The sequence below is a fragment of the Lissotriton vulgaris genome, chromosome 10 (assembly GCF_964263255.1).
Source record: "Lissotriton vulgaris chromosome 10, aLisVul1.2, whole genome shotgun sequence".
Classification (NCBI taxonomy): domain Eukaryota; kingdom Metazoa; phylum Chordata; class Amphibia; order Caudata; family Salamandridae; genus Lissotriton; species Lissotriton vulgaris.
This window is the reverse complement of record NC_141698.1, coordinates 568,277,606-568,300,256: the sequence shown is the minus strand read 5'-3', so window position 1 is coordinate 568,300,256 and position 22,651 is coordinate 568,277,606.

Genomic DNA, 22,651 nt, shown 5'->3' with positions numbered 1-22,651 from the left:
CTGTCAAAGGAGAGTTTGGGATCAACCCAAACCCCCAAGTTCTTGGCTTCCTTGGCAGGGGTAGGTAAAGGTCCTAGACAGGAGGGCCACCAATCCTGAGTCCAGCTGGTATCGCTACCACCTATCACAAGGACCTCTGTTTTGGAGCCATTAAGTTTTAGGCAGTGTTGGTTCATCCAACCTGCCAGCTCCTGCATGCAGTTTTTGAAGTTGGTTGCAGCTAAGGTAGGGGCTTGGGATAGCGAGATGAGCAGTTGGGTATCGTCGGCGTAAGATACTAATTTTATGCCATACGATTGTACCACATCTGCCAGAGGGGCCATATACAGATTGAACAGGGTAGGGCTCAGGGCAGAGCCCTGAGGCACCCCCTGTTCAAGAGCAATGCTGTCTGAGAGGAATGAACCTCTTTGGACCTGAAAGCTGCCGCCCAAAAGGAAAGCTTTAAGCCAACCTAGTGCTGTCTTAGTGACCCCAGCTTTGTTTAGACACTGTAGCAAGATGGAATGTGCTACAGTGTCAAACGCAGCGCTGAGGTCCAGCATGATGAGTGCCATTGTGTGACCCTCGTCTGCTCCTGCCCGAAGAGTTTCAGTCGCTCTTAGGAGAGCTGTCTCCGTGGAGTAGTTCGTTCTGAAACCAGATTGGGATCCATGTAGGGAGTGGTTGGATTCTAGGTGGACCATCAGTTGTTTGTTTGCAATTTTCTCGGCCACTTTCGCGAGATAGGGGAGGAGGGAGATAGGTCGGAGATTTTCTAAGGTATCCTGACTGATGTTATGTTTCTTTTTAATGGGCAATACTATTGCTTTTTTCCAATCTTCCGGAAGACAGGCCAAGGAAAAGGATACTTGAATGACATGCCTGAAATGGGGTTCCAGTACTTGTAGGCTAGTGGATAAAACTTTTGGAGGGGCTGGGTCCCGGGGGGATCCTGATTTAACGCTTTTACATATATTTATAAGCGTTTCCGTGGGAGGTACAGAAAAGTGTTGGAGACTCTGCACCGTAGGATCAGTTTCTAAGCTTTCCTTAAAATCGTGACCAGAGGTCATCTGTTCAGAGAAGTTGGCATAAATGTTGGTGATTTTTCCGGAGAAATACTGAGCTATTTTATTGCAGGTTTCAACCGAGTCATTACAGGATTGATTGTCGTTGGTAAGCACCGATATTTCTTTGAAAATTTTGAAAAGCTCTTTAGAGGAGTTCTCCGCCTCCCCTATGCGAGTTTTATAGTGGAGAGCTTTTTTGTAGTATTGTTTTTGTGCATTTTTGTACTGTGTTTTAGTTGCAGGACAGAAATTGGTGCGCCATTCACGCTCCAATTTCTTAAAAGCCGATTTAATAGCCTGAAGTTTAGGCGTGTACCAAGGACTAGATTTCCTCGCATAGTTAGGGTTTTTCATTTTCCGAATGGGAGCGGTGGTGTCTAGGGCCTTTAAAATGTGATTCTGCAAGAGACTGTAGGCTGTTTCGCAGTCTGTGCCTCCCAGGGAATCTCCTGTATCAAGTATCTTATTAAAAGCCCCATGAGAGAAGTTTTTCCAGTTCCGTCGTAAATAGCGGTGATTGCAAGCTGGTTTAGGATCAGAATCGGATAATTGGATGATGAATGGGATAATAAAGTGATCAGTCCAAGGGACCGGAATAGGGGAATTGGCATGTACTCCGGAACCATTCGTAAAGATTGGGTCTAGGAGATGGCCCAGTCTGTGAGTGGGATCACTGTTGATAAGGTCGAGCTGTAGAGATTGAAGTTCGGACCTGATGTCCTTAGCTTCGGTATCGAGGGGATCGTCAAAGTGGACGTTCATATCACCAAGCACGATCAGTCTACTTTTCCTAATTGCTAAGTGTGCTGTGGCTTCTGTCAGGCTGGTTGTAAAATCATACAGTCTGCCAGGAGGCCTGTATACAAGAATGCCTGACAGAGAAAGTTGAGGGCCAATGACTATAGTAAAAGAGCCAGCTTCACAGTGGTCAATTGTGATGGGGGATAGAGAGCAGACTATTGGAGATCTGATGGCTATAGCAATTCCTCCTCCCCTTCCATCCTTTCTGTCTATTCTGGAGAGGGAGTAGCCAGGAGGCATAGCCTCTATGATGTCAGGGTCAGAAAATTCACCTAACCACGTCTCGGTTAAAAACAGGATATCGAGTCCATCATCCTCAAGTAGATGATGTATTTGAGTGCTGTGTTTGCTAAGTGAGCGGCAATTGATTAGGCCAGCCTTAATCTGCCTAGTGATAGGATTCTTAGTAGGTAACATAGTCGGCGTGAATGTGCACGAAGGGCAGCTATGCAGGGAAAGCGCCTCCATATTGTGTTTGCATAGGAGGGGGACATCAGGGCATAAATCTAGCAGTACCAGCCTATCATATCGCAGCGGTGAGGGATGAGGGTGGCAAGGAGTCCTGGCCCCGCGCCCCGTCCTGGCGCGGACGGGCGCAGACGGGCTGGACTTAGGCTCGACTTCGGCGCACTTCCGGCGCGCCCGCTGCACGCGTCCGCTGCGCGGACGCGGACCTACGCACATTTATAGGCGACCTAGGGGCGACTAGAGCGCTGAACTAGCAAACCTTCGCCCGGAAGTGCTGGGCTCCTCCTCCACCCTCCGCAACAAACGCCCAAGCTGGACGCGGCGGACCGGGGCGGGAGTGTTAAAGTAAGCAGAGTGATTTCAGGTGAGGCGCTGTTTAAAAAACTAACACAGTATTACACAGGCATAAAATTTAGCAGCATTCGCCAAAGTTTTAAAACGCTATTGAAAATCAGCGCTCGCAGTGTAACACACACAAGACACACAGCGTGAGCGGATAGAGTCAGCCTCTGCCACCGGCTGGACTCTTCTCCACCACGCGAGTGTGCAGAAGTGAAGAATGTATACACTCGTGCAGTACAGCGGGACTAGAGCGCTGAACTAGCAAACCTTCGCCCGGAAGTGCTGGGCTCCTCCTCCACCCTCCGCAACAAACGCCCAAGCTGGACGCGGCGGACCGGGGCGGGAGTGTTAAAGTAAGCAGAGTGATTTCAGGTGAGGCGCTGTTTAAAAAACTAACACAGTATTACACAGGCATAAAATTTAGCAGCATTCGCCAAAGTTTTAAAACGCTATTGAAAATCAGCGCTCGCAGTGTAACACACACAAGACACACAGCGTGAGCGGATAGAGTCAGCCTCTGCCACCGGCTGGACTCTTCTCCACCACGCGAGTGTGCAGAAGTGAAGAATTTATACACTCGTGCAGTACAGCGGGACTAGAGCGCTGAACTAGCAAACCTTCGCCCGGAAGTGCTGGGCTCCTCCTCCACCCTCCGCAACAAACGCCCAAGCTGGACGCGGCGGACCGGGGCGGGAGTGTTAAAGTAAGCAGAGTGATTTCAGGTGAGGCGCTGTTTAAAAAACGAACACAGTATTACACAGGCATAAAATTTAGCAGCATTCGCCAAAGTTTTAAAACGCTATTGAAAATCAGCGCTTGCAGTGTAACACACACAAGACACACAGCGTGAGCGGATAGAGTCAGCCTCTGCCACCGGCTGGACTCTTCTCCACCACGCGAGTGTGCAGAAGTGAAGAATTTATACACTCGTGCAGTACAGCGAGACTAGAGCGCTGAACTAGCAAACCTTCGCCCGGAAGTGCTGGGCTCCTCCTCCACCCTCCGCAACAAACGCCCAAGCTGGACGCGGCGGACCGGGGCGGGAGTGTTAAAGTAAGCAGAGTGATTTCAGGTGAGGCGCTGTTTAAAAAACTAACACTGTATTACACAGGCATAAAATTTAGCAGCATTCGCCAAAGTTTTAAAACGCTATTGAAAATCAGCTAAGGTTGGTGCATGTGTTTGTGAAGTAGGTGACATATGAAGAGTTTGCAGCATGATGGTGCGATTTTTCTGTAGTGTGCATGTGTAGGGCATGAATGTTGTGGAGGATGGAGTTGAGCTGTTTGTGTGGAGCGTTGTTTTGCTGGGTGGCACAAGGCACAAGGCACTGGTGTGTTGATGTGGAAGAAGGTTTGGTCTGAGATTCGACTTGCATAGGGTGCAAGATAAGCATACAGTCCTTCAAGATGGCAGGTGTGGTTGCGTCCAGGGTGGATGGTAAGGAGGGTGCTTGTGCCGCAGCAGAAAAGTGTAGAAGAGGAATGGTCCTAGCTGGTGAGTGTGGTCCAAGGGTAAATGGCCATAGACAGTCTCATCCATAGCGTGCCTCCGACATGGAAGATGTACATTACAACATAGTTATCACATTAGAATGGCAATTCCAAGTAACCTCAGGCAAGCAGTTGCCTTCCCATTGCATATCATATCAACGCATTGTGATGAAACTAATAGAGTTTCCTCAGTTCCTGCTTAGGTAATGTGTCCTGGTGTTACATAAGAATATAAGGGAGTTTCTTTGTGATTAAATCTAAAATTTAGGCTGTCTTGTGGACAAATAATGGACACTAGTGTCATTTTTGTTTTGACAAAATAAAAACTGGATTTTTTAAGGTTGAACAATGTAAATTAGTGTGTCTTCTGGGGTCAACAATTGCAATGTGGGTGTCATTTGGTGTCAAAATTAGAAAATAGGGTGTCTTCTGGGGGCAAATAATGAAATTAGGTTGTCTTTTGGGTGCTAAATATGAGAATAGGGTGTATTTTGTGGGCAAAAAATGAAAATAGGGTGTTGTTTGGGGTCCAAGTGTGAGAATAAGGTGTCTTCTAGGGGCAAATATGAAAATAGGGTGTCTTTTGGGGCAAAATATGAAAATAGGGTGTCTTTTGGGGGCAAAGAACAAAATGGGGTGTCTTTTGGGGGCAAAATATGGAAAATAGGGTGTCTTTTGGGGGCAAATGTGACATCTAAGGTGGTTTTGGGGGTCTGAGATATGTCTGGGGTTATTATGTGTTAAAAGTGTTCCTTTTAGGGTTGCACTCACTGTACAGGGAATTGTAATTTACAATTTTACCCTAGCCAGCTCTTACTCCACTGTTGAAATATGAGACTTATTGGTATGCATCGTATTGGAATGCAATGTAATGTTATGCCTTGCAACAAGAGAGATTCATTTTGTTTACCACTGCTCTTGCTGCTGCACATGGCTACACAGCATCTGGCATTGAGAAATTATAGAGGGGCAATGGACAGCTGGGTGATGGTAAAAACCAGAAAAGACACGGGCATGGATATGGGGGGGTGTGTGAGCGGGTTTTGACATTACTTTACAAACGGAAATGTGCAACAAGGCCTGTTCCTGCGTAATCTTTGCACCTGCGCCTCTGAGTCTGGTTCAAGGGACAGGAAGCAGCCAGACTCCCGCACCTAAGTCAATGACAAGGCTGCAATGTGGTGTTGTGATTGCTCATGCGTGCAGGGACAGTGCATTCAGCCAGGGGCTTGAGGGCTGGGCATGTTCTCCAATTACTCTGTAATGCTGGCTGCATTATAAACAGGGAAGTGCATATGACCATATATGGCCGGACTGAGAGGACAAATAAACAGACATTGTGCATTTTAGTGGGCATAACATTGAGCCATGGGCCTAATTGTGAGTAGAGCAGCCCCAATCACCATCCCACCCAGAAAGGAAACATAGCATTAGTAAATAGATACATGACCTTCATGATATTTGTTTCACCGTATACCACTGCTCAAGTTCAGGGGCCCAATGCTCCAGCACCATAGTGGATTATCCATGAATGGGGGTCCTGCACCTACAGGTGCTACCCCTGTGCACCACTATACCCTGGGCATCCTCCACTACATATCACACTTTCTACTCACTTGGATATCCACATAGTGGTGTTATCTGATGCACCCTCACAAAGTATATGACTCAGCCAGCATGATCCTCAGCTAGGTGGGCTTACATAAGCCCTGGTACAGCATTCACTGCCAAGATGGATGAGTAATCACACGATGAAGGAGATGCAACATGCATCTCTTATGTGTGTAGTTTGAGTGCTTGTGCAACATAAGTTTGCATCATCTCAGGGTCCACACCCTCCACAGCGTATGGCCAGTGACCCATCCTCTGGCCTCTGATGCAGATATTCGTTGGCCACCATTGTGCAGCACAGTGTACAGTTGGTGCATGGTATGCAATGTGTACCGCCCTATGTAGTTACTCAGTAGGACAGGGACCATTCACAACTACAAGGGGGACCAGGGTATATTCTCACACAAGTCTTTAAGATGCCACCAGGTAAGGGTGATCACCAGTACCTCAATGCCAAACAACACAGACCAGCAACTACACTGCACCCCCGCATCCCAGGTTGGCTCAAAAATGGCAGGCCACCAATGCTACCCTGAGCCGGTAACTCATTGGTGCTTAGATTGGTGTGTATGCCATTGTGTAGTAGGAGTGCCCAATGAGATGTGATGCACACTGGTATTGGTCAGCAAAGCGCATCACTCAGTAGTGTAGCCAAATAATTTCTACTTTCCCTTGGTCTCTAGATGGTCATCATGGCTGTTGGGGGGCTTAGGGGAGTTTTTGATCTGTGATGTACTGGGGCTAGGCTAATCCAGCCTGCATATTAAACAATGTTAGTTACTTAGTTATCATTGTAGGTTGACTCATAGGCTTTTTACACTGTTGATGCCATAATAAATAGGGCTGAATAGTTTGATTTAATTTGTCGCTAATTTGCCTTTTGTCAGTCATTGCTTGCTAACAGTTTAATTATTATTAAGTTTGAGTGAGTACTTGTACCTATGGGCCGTAATGTTGCCAAAATGTGCATGGACACATCGCTTTAGGTTGGCAGTATGTTTGGCTTGAAAGGAGGCCAATACCAAGGTGTCACACACTAATTTACAATTGCCATTGCAGCGTTGCCCAAAATGTGCACCTACCACGAAGAGCAACATTTCCAATGCAGTGTATGTACACAGGTCAGTATCAATGAATACCAATGAACTAGCACCGCTACGGTAACAATAAGTGGTGCAATGTCCATGCAAGTGGGTATGAGTCTTTAGCATCAGTCTGCATCAGGACATAGGCGCTTCAATGTGACACACAGATCAGCTTTGATAAGCCACATGTGATGTCTCTAACTAAACCTCACTACAATTGAAGATGCAAACACAACTAACCGATTTGCAACTTATTCTTTAGAGGATGAAGCTTCAACATCACAACAGGTGGATGGCACCAATCTGTTTGAGGAAATGGATGACACCCTGCCCTCCATTGACACTTACACACTGGAAGAGCTCATTACTACTATACGGTCACCTACACCACCTCCTGAGCGTGACAACAGTGTGGTGGCTGCTCCCGCTGAACCCCAACCACCACCACCAGAATCTGTCACTACAAATATGAACACAGACTAGGAGAACACACAGCTTACGTTCCAAAGAACCGCTGTAGTTCTACAGCGCGAACTCCTCAGAGATGTACATGTTGCTGTGGAGAGTATGGGTGGCATCCTGCAAGCCAAACTGCAAAGCCTTAATCCTGATTTCGCTAACATCGGTACTGACCAAGCCAGCAACATCCAAACACAAGGACTAGCTCAATGTCTGGCTAACATCTCAAATATAACGAGTCAGAGGCATGTTCAAATGCCACCACAAAGTGCCAACTGGGATGTCGCTCAGCACCTCCAAAACATCGATGAAAGAATGAGAGACATGCAGCAATGGTAAGACCTCTACATAGTAACCATGACTGCTTTTCATGGGGAGTTACTGACTGTAGTAAAAAATCGGCAACTGATGTTGAATACCCTAAAGCAAACTTAATGTCACCTGAATATGTGTTACCTCACACCTCCTCTGCCACTGCTGGTGGTAGCAGTGTAACAACACGCCCTGCAGTTACAGAACCAACCAAGCCAAAATCTGACGACTCGAAAGATGACTCAGCAACACAGTTCCGGAGCAAGACTAGTCACTAAAATTACATTAAGTCACAGGTTTCGTATGACAACCAAAAAAAAATTACTTTAATGAGAACAATGCCGGACATACACAATCATTATGAAAATGTGAACACCTGTGCCACACTTTTTTTGCCTCAATCACTGACGTCCAATACATTGTGACAACAACAATGTATTAATCTCATAGCTACTTTTCAAATAAAATCTCTTTGTTTCAACACTTAAACATATCAATGAGTGCTGCTTCACTACTTGTGTGTCAAGAACAATGTGCCCTTGTGTCAGGTTTGTACCATTCCGCAATATCACTGGGTATAATGTTTGTTGTGAAATCCAGACACACGTGAAAGAGTGGGTAAGTACTTGATCAATGTCTGTTAGCATGACTATGCAAATGGGAACATACATGCTGTCCTATGGAAAATTAAGGTGCAGATTTTCATGAATGTGCTGCAGCGCAGCACAACAAGCCTTGTGACTGTGCCACTCTGTGCAACGTACTGAGCACAGGAATGCTGGTGCTGAAATAGCTGCCATGTGACTATGCATGCACCCTTGTAACATGGGGCAAGGATTCCTGCATCATGATGAGATTATTTGTTGTGCATGAAGGGGCACCTCCCCACACAAAAATGGCCACAACTGGCAGTTGGCTAAATTAATGCATGCTGTAGACTGCAGCACACCTTCAAACTTTCAGAAACATGGAAAAAGGAAAAGCTTGCTCATCAATGTGCTGCTCTCTGCCACCCGAGTGTGGTGTAGCATACTGACAAATTGCCAGGTTTAGGATTCCTCGTAAAGCTGGAAATGTGTTGACTTCCAGGGTTGTGAGGTGTGAACAGCCACAGCAACCCACATGGAACACCCCAATCACAAATAAAGCTTTGTGTAAAGTGGCTGTAGTGACAAGGACATGAAAGTCCACGCAGGGTGGCTAGGTAAGTCCTTGTAAATAAGGGGCAGAGAAAAGTGCTGCCAGTGTGTCACAAAAAGTCGCGTACTGGCAGTGCAAGTGGATCTAGAATCTGCACATCCACCATTGATGATGTTTTGTATATATAACTGTTAGGTCTTAAGAAATTAAACATACTAGCAAACAAGATGTGGTGAAGGTTTGACCAGGGTACTTCATAGTCTAGCCTTTCCACTCAACTCGGCATGTACACAGACATTAGGTAGTCCAGTCATATGAATTAGCCAATCGTAACACAATAACTACTTTGCCATTAACCTGTTATAGCTATGACAACACAAAGAGAGACAATGTGTGGTACGTACATTCTGTACATCTGTATATGAGACAACCCATATTTCACTTACATATAACAATATCATACATAGCTGGGACAGATTTGAGATAGATGCTCATGCAGAGGTTGTCCAAAGACTCATGATTTGAATACGAAACATATGTATGTGATGGCCCAAGTGTGGGTGCCCCAAATATTTGAAGCACATGTGTTGCATGAACATCTACATATAGTCATACATGGAGCACCAACCTGCTAGAGTGAAGAAATATGATGCACTCAAACAGTAATATGTGTTCACAGTCCATGTGCCCACTTACTCACACAAACAGCATACTAAACGCTGACCATCAAAGAATATAGTCCAAGCTTGTTAAAGAACAATATTTTAATATAATCTTAAACACTCTGACTAAGTTACCTTAAAACTATTGTAAAATGTTAAAACCTATCTAAACTAACTATGCTTAGCCTACCTAATTTAACTTAATTATCCTAAGCTAAGCAAGTTTCATGCGGGACGTCTAAACATCATCCCCCACCACTTAACACATCAATGCTCATTAGACATACACATACTTGTACATATACATGAACTAACTAGAAATGTAGTGAAACACAAATAGATGTTTTGGGTAATTTTTTTTAAAAACATGTAAACACACACTAAATGACTCACCCAACCCTTAAATATTATTAAAAAAATACCCTATTTTAAAAAAGTATAAAGTTATTAATATTGAACACCAAACTAACTAACCTAACTAAACTAACTATGGGTACCTACATTATTAATCCTAAATCTTAAAATAAAATTAATCTTAAATATAAAAATAAAACACAATGTACATGTAACACTATATACAATCAGCCCTCAGATCAGGCTGAAGAGAAGGTCCAGGGCCTGATGCATCCTGTCCATTTTCAGTGACATATTGTCTATCTTTTGCTCCAGACCATCCATCCTTTTCCTGAAATAGTCCACATCATGGCTTGCCATGCCATGTCTAAACCTGGGCGAAGTACTACGCTATGCTCGCGTAGATATCGAAATTTGCTCTACTTCGCACTACGCGAATTGCACGTAACACAGTGCAAACACGCGTAGCGTAGCGGTAATTATTTGCTTGCAAGTGAGCAAAATGACATACCGGTGGGCTTTTTTCCTTGTTCGCGATCAGCAACATCAGTTGGCAGTCGCGAGCGTGGAAAATAAACCTCCCAGCGTGATTCTCAACATGGGGAGGTCAGGTTTCTCATTGCGAGTGGTCGCGAATGCTCGCAACTGCTCGCGTTGAGACAGCTGCTGTTCGAGTAGAAAACTACTCGAGCTGCAGAAAACGACCGCTTGCACTGTGCATGATGCGGTTTGAACTGATTGCACAGTGCGGACAAGCATCCCACACTGTGCAACCAGTGTGAAAAGCTTTTGCACAGTCCACTACGCAGTTTGCATAGCTAGGCGTAGCTAGTGCAGAGTGAAGTGCACTTTGCGTAGCTACGCGTAGCACTACAACGCGAACTACGCCCAGGGTTAGCCATGTCCACTTGACTGTCCAGATGTGGAGGGGGGGTCCAACAGCTCCTGGTGCTGGGGTTGGGGCTTGGGGTGCTACAGGATGCTGGCTTGTAGTCTTGCTGTTCTTGGCTGGGGCGTTGGTGAACCAGGTATTGGCTGCCTTCTGCTTTTTGTACAGCCGGGAGCTCCATTTGAATCCCTTTGTTACCTCGCATATCTGCACGTATTGGGTCTTCCGTATGCGAAAACCCGTTCCTCTTCCGCACTCATGTTATCTGTATGAAAAGAGGGACACATGTGGAAGTCAATCAGTACATGATGGACAAATGTATTTAGGAAATGCATGCTATCATGTGTGATGATTCCAACATTCGGGCCAATCATCTGGTCACTGTGGGGCCCACACAACCCAATACAATACTACTGATTTTGTTCATCACATACTGTGCATTCTGCTTAATGTCATGATTGCACGTAACTCATTTTCACACTTAAAATACTAATCAATGTATGAAGAACCATAGAAATGACTAACCAGTTAACATTCATCATGGCATTTGATCATTTCATAGCATTTCCTCATAAACATCACATTATCTGCTCCCCATGTACAAGTCATGGAGTCATGTGATCCTTAATCTACAACGGCAGCTGAGATCAGACAGTGTCACAGTGTGTCGTGGATAAAGAACATCTTCTCCAGACATATATACTGCTTGACCGTTCATTTCATACTTCAACAGAGTAATGCACTGTAGTAGCAATTTGCTTTTTTGGAAACAGAGATGTGCTTGCTGTCTCAACACCAATGAACCTCAGAATTGATGACACTACTTATGTAGACTGGCATGCAGCATGCCACATAGTACTAGCAGGGTGAACTCCGCCTCTGCTTTTCTTTCAAGCATACATGCACCTAGCTTCAAAATGTTAACTCCAGTGTTTGTGTATATTGTTCAGTCTACTACACATAAAACATACCTACTGTTTGATCACAGCTACTAAGTCCTCATGATAAAGGACCAAGAATGCATTACAGCATCATGACATAAGTCTTACATAGTCATGACTGTGAATGCAATTTCAGATTACAGGATGTGCCACACTTGTGGGATGACAAAATGTAATATTGTTATCTACCATATGCACCAAAGCACACCAAAGCAATGTCACTATTGTGCCTAATTGGTCATATGGTGAAAAAGGGACAATCAATCAGTACAGTTTCAAGGGCCATGTGCCAAGGACAGATCCACAGCTCTTGAAGTGTCTGGACTTCAGAAATGATTCTCTGAAGTCCAGAGGTTATTCAGGAACGCAACAATGCTGCGCAGAGTCATCATGGTGCAAGCGCCTTTGGAGGATTTTTATTTACATATCCGATCATCTTTGGTAATTCTTTTGGAACTCAAGGACAGACAGCAAATTTGACCGTTGCTCTGTAAATCTTCAATTTATCAAATCAAGGCTGTTAGACATATAATCAACTTAGAGGGAGATTCCTGCCTCCTGAATGACTTGCTCCGTATATTCAAATAAAACTGCCTGCATACTCTTGAGAGAAGTCTTATGAAAGTCCTGGAGGATGAAACGCATGTTAGCTGCCGTTTGTTGTCTTTAATGGAATAAAAGTGAATGACTGCATACTTCAACAGCTGTGGAGCACTTTTTTTAACACAATCCTTAAAACTGTACTGATTATTTCTGCCTTTTTCAACATATGACTAATTAAGGATATTAGTGACATTGCTTTGGTGTGCTTCGGTGCATATGATAGATAGTTTCATCTAGACTACGTTGTAGGACTAGTGGATTTATACCCAAGGTGGGTGGGCATTCTAGCACTATGGGGGCACCCGATATGTGTGATGAGCTACAAATTGAATGCTAACTACATGACTCACTAACCTATTGATGTGCAGAGCGGTAGGCATATCCACTGGTCATTTGTATATATTACAATTTGATCTTGTTATTGACACAGCACAAGGATTACCCCGTCCAAATACATAAGGCAGACTGCCATTCATATGGCTCATTTGCATACAAATGAGAATGGTCTATACATTTTGTTTGAAAGTGCCTCATTGCTCATGTATTCCTAGTATGATACATCGGACATTTGGGGCGGATTACATAAATCAGTCACAAAACTAAACGTGTTCTCACTTAAAATGTCAAAATCGTGAAGAGACATATGACAATGATGGACACTGAGCATGGCCAGTTTGTGCTTGGTTGTTTTCTGTGTTATTATATTGAATCAATGCAAAAAAGATTTGCAGCCAATATACTTCCCTAGACCAGCTGACTCTGACCTTCCACCCACACTGCAACCCAGGAACAAAGCCCTGTCCAATGATTGGGCACAACACCACTACCCACATGTAGTGATGATTGTGTTAAGCATGCCTTCCCCTCCATATGTCAGCCATCTGATGCTGATGTTCACACTTGGCTTCTGATACTCCAGTCTAAGTGGTAATGGACACTCCATTTTGCATTGTGGATAGAGGAAGGGCCTGTCTGACACTGTCATGGCTTTTGATGTGTCTACACATGTCTCCACTAAGTACAACATTCACACTGTGTTTCATCATGGTCTTTGAACTTTTTAGAGCATTTGCAGATTTTAGACTGTAGCTGGGTGTAGTGATCATACTATAGTTGCCCATATACAGAGTCAAGCTTCCATCCTTGCACATCACCAACATCACAATCAATGATTATTGATACTCACTGGTAGCATTGGAGCCTTTAAATGTGTTGATCTCCCCCTATGTATATGGCAGTGGTCCCTCTAAGAAACATGAGCAGATGTACAATCATATTTAAATTATGGACACATGTACATTCTATGGATTTTTTTTTAGCTAGCGTGACATCTGCGTGTAATTACCAGACTATGTAATTCCTTTTACATTAAGTACATCAATATTTTGTCACCCACACCTGGACACTGTAAATGCTGGATCAATTCCACATCACATTTCACTGAGTGTGAAACAAACATGTGTAGCACCCCTGTGTGTTTGCATGTGCTTTGGCAGATTCATCAGACATGCCATTACATAGACACAATTGCACAATGCTTTGAGGATGGCTGGTCCAAATATTTGTCTGTGCATGCACATGTGTACACAGTTTTTTGATGCGCGAACTCACAATACTTCTTCAACTCTCTAAATGTTTGCAACATATAAAACACTATCTTGCTGCATGATTGCACACTGATTTGACCTTGCTTGTGACTTTTGCATTGTTTCTTGCACATATCTTGTGGTTCTTTTGGCTGCCTGCTTCCCTCTCCGTTCCTGATGCTGATTCACCCGAAGTGCCTCCACCATGACGATTCAAGAGTTCCAGCTGCGCATCCGTAAACCAATAACAATTTGATGGTGTTTGATGCTTGTCCACAGCAGCCATTCACAGTATTTGCTCAACAGCCAAACCCCTCTGCAGCCATCAAAAATCCAAACACAACCAGCACCACAGGTCATGGTTCTCCAAAATCCCCCAGCTATGTCTCAGATAAATGTCCTTGCACTGTACAAGTGGAAAATGTCACACATACTACCTATACATACAGAGCAACAACCATGGACAGTATTCCAGACTACACTGCCCCCAGGCCTTCACCACCAACTGCACACACACTACATACACAACAAGCTGCACCAACTCGGGATCCCTGAAATGCATCCTCCTCAAAGTGTCCACCCTGCAAATACTAGCCATGGAGATCTGTATCATCATCGACAACCTTCCACCAGATACAGCGTTACTCACAGCAACCATGGAAAACGCAACCTTTGCCAACAACATTGCCAACTACATCACCAATTAATCTAAAAGTATGAGGCAAGGCCTTCAAGAGGCCATGCCATTCCTCTTAAGAGCAACCTTCGAATCACAAACTCAAGTTCAAGCAACAACCCGCTCAACACCAAACACCTATTCTTCCAGATCCAGGCCAGCCCAAGGACAACCCTGCGAGGGACCATTGGCTACAGACCATCCAGTCCTTGAACTGTGTACACCACCTACATCACAAACATTATTGCCCAACATGCTATCGCATATATGTACTACATACTTGTAACATACCTCAACACACATCTTGACAACCTCAGTGACAACAGATTTGCCAACTGCAAGGACAACCTTGAAAACATCTTACAGTAACAACTTGTCACCACCAACGACCACAAGCCAGGTCAGAGCATCACCACATCCACTACAGCTAGACCACATAACACCATGGACTGACCAGCATGACGTACACCTCCACATCAACAACACATCTGCATATGAAAAACCAATATGCACATCACAAAGGAACGGACAGAAGAATACCATAGAAGAAATATAATAAGCCACAAACCACAATGCCACCAACACCTTGCCCAACACAAACTTTCTTCAAAATGGACCCCACAGATGGTTCTCAAAATGTGTAGATGAACTTGCATCAGTCTTTGACACCAACATACAGCAGCACAGGAAGGCTTCATGATTCCAGGACAACCCACATCAATTGCGACACACATGCAGATGACTTGTGGCGAAGCAGAATAACAACAAATCCCCTGAAGACGGATCCAAATGCACGAACACCATATCAAAATTCCACCCACACATCATACTTACAAATAAGCAACTTAATTTCACACTCAATCCTCATAAACCCTAGAAATGCAAAGTAACAATTCAGCATCATCAGTTATATTTGCCAAACTCGCATTGATATGTTACGTTATGTTAAAAGGATTTTTACCGCACACGGTAACTAGACGGTTTCATGGCGCTCATAGACAAAGCAGGGAGGAAAGGCAGTGAGGTTTATTCATAGGCTAGCTGGAAAAGATGGGTTTTGAGAAGTTTGCGAAAGCATGTGTAGTCAGAACAGAGTCGAATAGTAGAGGGAAGGGAATTCCAGGTAGAGGGGGCAAGGAAGGAAAAACAGGAGCCACCATGTTTTTTCCGTTTGAACCTGGGGACGATTAAGAGGTTGTGAGCAGAGGACCGAAGATTCCTCAAGGGAATGTGACACTTGAGGCTGAGGGAAGTGAAGGCTGGGGCAAGGGCAAGGAGTGACTTAAAAACAGTACATCCCAGTTTGAAAATGCATCGGGAGGCTACCAGGAGTCAGTGCAGTATCCTCAGCAGGGTCGAGACATGTTGGTGCTTAGGCTGTTGGAAGACCAGTCTGGCCGCCTGATTTTGCACCAGCTGAAGCCGATGGAGATGGTAGGCAGGGATCCCTACATACAGAGAGTTGGCGTAGTCGATACGGGAGGTGACAAGGGCCATGATGACAAGTATAAGAGACTCTGTAGTGAGAAACCTTCGGATTTTACAAATTCTGCGCAGATGGTAGAAGCATGTAGATGTGACAGGGTTGATTTGAGGTCTCATGGACAAGTCGCCAGAGATTATAACGCCGAGGCTCCTCACAGTATCGACGGGACAGGGTGGGGGGCCAAGAGATTGGGGCCAGAAACTGGAGTTCCAAGGGTTGGAAGACCCTCCTGTCAATACCAACTCCGTCTTGCTGGGATTGAGCTTCAGAAGGAGAGGAGTCGATGGGGAAAATTAACTGTAAGTCATCCGCATAGTTAAAGATGGTGACTGGGGTGTGATGGAGGGAAGCTAAAAGGGGTTGCATAAAGAGATTAAATAGAAGGGGCGAAAGAGTAGAACCCTGGGGGACACCACAGGAAAGTGAAAAGTAGGGGGCAGGGAAGGTGGATAAATGAACCGATTGGGAGCGCTGGTGCAAGAAGCAACTGATCCAGGTTAAGGCCAAGCCCTGAATGCCCGCGTTTCTGACACGGTCGATCAAGCTGCCGACAGATCTAATAGAACAAGGGCCTGGGCTAGGTTCTTATCGGCGCCTTGTATAGAGACAATAGAGACATCTCCCCCTACCAGGACCACAACAAAAAGCTCTTCTCATACTTCATCCCGGATGACAATCAGCACTCAAGACAACCATGTACCATGAGGGGCATCCACTCATGATCATAAATGGACCCCTTTCCCAACCCTCTTCCACCAAGCTGCTGCAGCCATCACTACAGCATTTAAAGATTACGATCAACACCTGAATAAAAAGTGGCATTTTCCAAGTCAAGTGGAAGTGCGCATAATTCTGACCCACATTCAATGAGCTAACAATAATCACCCTGCACAGACCCCACCCTGCACATCTCTTGTAACTCTAAAGACCTGACTCTTCAATTGCATGCACATTCAGATCCTCACATGTGAGTAGCCCACTTATAATTTGGCAGCTCACATTGGAAGAGGAATTTACCTCAATTGTACATTTTTGGTGCAGGAAGGTGACACAATCACCCTACGACGCAGGCAGCCTTGCACTTTGGTGCAAAGTTGCTTGCGCCAGCACATGGCAGCAGTTTATGTGCCAGCGCAGGGATAAGCACAGAGATGCGACATAATGTGGAAAATATGTTGCATCCCTGCACTTCAAAGATAATGCTGCTTTGCGCTAATAAATGACTTGTAGCACCGCGCTGTGTTTCTGGCAGATCAGCCCCATAGTTTATAGCATCACCTAAATATTTCCACCTTTGACACTAGTGCTTGTGTGTGTGAAAATATACCATTTCTAAGTCAACATCTTATACATTGGTTACAACATATGTATCTGTGACCACACGACATGCAATTTTTTCCTTGAGGTCATATGTATTTTCTCCAACACCTATGAATCTATCTGAAATTATGGACATAGCAATATATGGCATATCTGTGCACCTCTAACAAAACCAATATGACTACTAATATACATTTACTTACCAGTTGGCCCACCAACATCCAGGCCAAAATATTTCAGCAAGTCAGCCTCACGGCTGATGACGTCCTGCTAGTGGTGCTTGATTTGGTGAGGTGTGCGTTGGACGTCGAAAATCCTGCCAACATATTGCTGGACCAGGCCCCACCTCCACTTGCGCTCAGCTGCTGTGTAGCCCTGGCTCACCCGGCCCCACGTGCTGATCATCCTTGGCAAGTAATAAAAAATCAGCCATATGAGGCCACCAAACTGCCTGTTGGTCAGGTTCTTGGACCTGCCAGACATGCTCAGGTATGTGCATTTAAAAAAGGAAACTTATAAAAAGTTATAAAGGAAACTTATAGGAAGATAACTAAAGAAAAATGATTGACCCCACCTGTATATTAATACTACAACTAAGTACCCCTATAAACACGGACACCCCAAAATACAACTTTTTATGACACATACAAGTCTTACAAGTGACAAAAGACAGTCCCTTAAAAGTTCAAAATACACAGAGGACTGACAAAACGCACTGCAAAAGACAACTCTCAAGCTCCACAATCTCCACCAGCCACCTCCAACAAGCACACATCTACAGATAGTAATAGAAAGTGAAATTAACTGTGTACTTACTGGTTTAGGACATTCTAGAATCATTGCATCATGTCCTGCTTAGATGCGACACGTTTTGACATTTTGCATAATAGTTCAGACAATGCGTCGTGTATTTGACTCAATTGCAGTTCATTTCACATCTGCATGCGTGACGTTTCTCTGTGTTGCATGTGTTTCCTGTTAGTTGCGTTTTGCATCATGCGTTAAAATGCATTTGTCATTACAAAGCACAACAGTTTTAACTTTGCATCGCTCTTTGTTCAGATGCTACCCGTTTTTGATAGTTTGCAACACTTTACGGTGGATGCGACATGTTTCAGGGGGCCAAAGTTAGTGGAGGCAGATTTGAAGATGGTTTGCGCTTGGGAATTTCTGACACTTTACAAGTGGATGTGACACATTTCAGGGGGTTGAGTGAGTGGAGGCAGATTTGAAGATGCTTTGCTCTTGGGAATTTGCAACACTTTACGGTCAAGTGCGACACATTTCAGGGGGTCTGAGTGAGTGAAGGTAGATTTAAAGATGCTTTACACTTGGGTCTGTGCAATACTTTATGGTTGGATGCAACACTTTTCTGTGGTCTGAGTGACTCAACCCAGATTTGTTACTGAATAGATGGATATATGTGGTGTTGCGCAAGGGATGTGCCACATATAGTACATGTGTGTATTCCTTCTCAACATGTTGCATGATTAAATGCTGAGTTGTGTTGTTTTCTATCGTCAACCGTAGGTAATGGGATATGTGGTACTTTTAAGTTGCACTTGCACAGCAGTTGGCTAACATTGTATCACGCATCATTGGAACTACCTACAGTACATTTGTTACCATGTCACAGCGAGGAACCATGTGGCTTCTTTTCAGGCCCATGGCGGGAATGGTGCACCACTTTTCACATGTCAAAACATGACACATAAGAGGCACAAGTGTTTTAATGAGTGATGTGTGTCACACCTTTGGCAGCTTTGCATGTCAGGCACACCACATGAACATCCTTAAATCCAGTTGCAAGTGTGACTGAACCACTGCATATCAGCTGTTTGTGCACAATTGCAGGGTAGTACAAAACAATGCAACATATCATTGTGATAATGTGGCACTCCTGTGCTCCACGAGTGCCACAGCTTGTCACAGCCAAAGTGCTTGCACTGGCATGCAGCAGCAGTTTCATGTTGATCTTCACATATATATTTAAATCATATGACATGTAGAGCAAATGGACACAAAGTTGATGTTCCTACTTTTTATTGTGTATATAGTGCATATTGCTACAAATTTAAATTTGCTACATTATGAGAAGAATTGTGTGACAATGTGTGTGCGATGTCTTATCCCTGCTGCAGTGTTGCGCATGTCTCGTCCTTATGCTTCACCTTCATCACCATCATCCATTTGTTCAGGGGGTTATTCCTCTTCATCCCAGGGCACATTTGTTTTTACACATATGTTATGGAGAATTGCACATTTCATTATCATCTTGCACACAGTTTCTCGGGGATAGAGTAGCCTCCGCCTGATAAATCTAGGCAACGGAACCAGGAATGGAGCATTCCAAAGCTTCTTTCTATGAGGTTTCGAGTTCTGCAATGGGCATGGTTGTATGCCTTTTGTGGTTCAGTCTGTGGATTTCCAAATGGTGTCATCAACCACATCTGTAGACCATATCTTTGATCAGCTGTAATTGGAAAGTAAGTAAAAAGTGTTACTTTTGGGTGACATCAGTATTCATGGATGTGTTGTACGTCAAGTTTGTGAAGATTGTAATGGTGAATTACGTTGGTGTCAATTACATGTTGTGTTTGAAGTTGCTGCTCAGCTTTCCATTGCCCTGGCACTGACATTACGTCACTTTTTGTGACACACTGGCAGCACATTACGCAGCCCAATATTTACAGGGACTGGAAAAGCCACGCAAGGTGGTGCTTGTTAATCGGCTCCTTCACAAGGAGCACTTTCCGTTGATGGTGCTTGCATGAGTGTTGCTTTGGTTGCTCTCACACAACACATATGGAACAAGACACATTTCCTGATTTAGCAGGAATTGTAAATCTGAAAATGCGTCTGAATGCTACACCACCGTAGGAGTGGCATAGCCTGGCACAGCGAGGAGAAATGTTTTCATTTCTCCTTGTTCTCTCTCTTTCAATGCGTGCTGCATTCTGCAGCACACATTGGACGAGGGAAATGCCTGTAGTGTTTATTTCTGAGCAGAAAGTGCCCCTTTGTGCATGAAAACAATCTCCCCATGACACAGGCATCCTTGCACCATGGTGCGAGTGTGCCTGCGCCGGCTCATGGTATCTGTTTTTGCGAAAGCCCAGGGGAGAGCACAGGCATGCAACATATCATTGTAGATAGGTTGCATTCCTGTGCTTTGGAAGTGCCAAAGCGTGGCACTGCCTAAGGGCTTGCATTGCTGTGCTGCAGCACTTCCTTGTGAATCATGCCCATAATGTTTTAGTTGGTTGCACAATTTAAAACATAGTGCATTGCACATCTGGGCAATATGTGGGTACGGCTAAAGTTTATTCTATGCACAAGAGAGTCAGTAGCCTGGCATAGTGGTCCTACACATTTTGATGATGTAATGGTTTGATGTCTTTTGCCCTGCCATGTCACTCATTAGGCTTGACATGCCCCTGAACAGGTACGTTTGTCACATGATGTGCCAACACATGCATCCTGTGTGTAATTGATATGTACACTTATATTCACATAAATATCTATGCCCATTACATTATGATTTTTTGCTATTTCCATGCATTTCTTACAATGCATTGAACCTTTCAATAGTTAATTTGTGTTAGATGCCATGTGTGCATATGTCAACAGTGTGACTTATTGATCTACAAAGTTTTAAGTAGGATATTTGTATGCATTCCTATCTGGTGTCCCTTGGAACTTTAGGTTATGCTGCTATGTGTGTATGCAGCTTTGGACTGACAGTTATGTGGTTATAGTGTATATGTGGTTCTGCCTTTTCAGATTGACTTCTTGCATCCTTCGGACCTAAGGGCATGTAATGTGGTATAGTGCCAGCGATTGTTACAGAGTATATTTGTATGTAGATTAATATTTTCTTACTTACAAGAAGCCCTTTGCCATATTGTCTATTTTGGAAACGGTCATTGATGATGCTGTTTCTGAATAGATATGAATCATGCACACTCCCAGGGTATTTGGCAAGTACATTGATGTATAGTCCCCGATGGTCCACAATGGCCTGGACAATAATGGAGTGTGTTTCCTTTCAGTTGCGGTATAGGTGTGAAGTTGCTGCAGGTGGTACAAGCTGAATATGCGTGCAGTCCATTGCACCAAGCACATGTGGGAAGCCAGTAATGGCATAGAAGCCTTGTTTAATGTCCATCTGCTGCTGGTGTGTGCTTGGGAAATGTATGTACTGTGGTGTGAGCTGAATGATGGCATCCAAGACAGATGGGAGGAAGGCAGAGAAAGATGCCAGTGAGACCCTTGCCACTTGTGCTGCTGTTGTTTGAAATGATCCGGAGACCAACATGTGTAAAACCGCCAGTTGCTTTGATAGTGGGATGTTGGTGACCCTTTTATTTGGAGACTGAAGCTGTGGTGTGATCTGCCACAGCAGGTTCACAATAGACGCTTTCCTAAGGCGATACATTTTAATAACTTGTTTGTCCCGGAGTCCAATGAGGGTGGTCCTTGGACGGTAGATGCGCTCCCTTCTCGTGCGCTGCTGTTGTGGTAATGGTGGTGTGTGAAGTTGTGGGATTTGTTGTGGGGGTGGTTGTCGTCTTCTTGGTGCGACTCCCAGCTGCAGGATTAGGAGGTCCATGGTGCTTGCTCTGCTTCAAAACTGCTCTGCTGCACTTGTTTTCAATTTATGTGGTATTTGCATCATTTCCTGCGCGTGGGTTTATGTGGCGTTGTGAGCGCAATTTACCATTTGTGTGACGCATTTCTTAGATGCGTTGACACAGGGGATTGAGGTAAATATGCTTGCGTGGGAAATGCATTGGTTTTTGTGTGGAAACGCCTACCTTGCATATCTTAAAACTTACGCGACACAGAAGAATCTTGCACAGCACCATTCCGTCGCATCTCTGTTTATGTGACGCATCTCCGTAGATGCGCCACCTTGTAAATTTTGCGTAAAAAAAAAACCCCACCGAGGGGTCATGAAAAGTGATGCATCTGTGGCGCAAGAGGCTTGTAAATCTGCCCCTCAGTTCATAGGCTCTCTCGTGCAAACAGACAAAAATGATTAACAATTTAAATTTCAGGTCCTCGCCACTCAGTGTGAATTTAGACAAGAACGTTTAAAATAGCCAAACAATTAATTTCAAACTGTGGTATGAAAGTGGCTATAAAGCAAATCACAACATGATGGAAAATAATTGAACAAGACTATTAATTATTTGATGTGGAAATTAAAACGATGAACTCACAAAGCATTTATTTCTGCTCAAAGCAGTATCCTGCCTGCATCTAGTGAGACTTGTGTACCTGAGGTGCACATTTGGATAAAAGAAGTGATGCACATACCTCCAAATCCCATGTTGCTACTAAAATGTAATTTTGTGAATGTATTTTT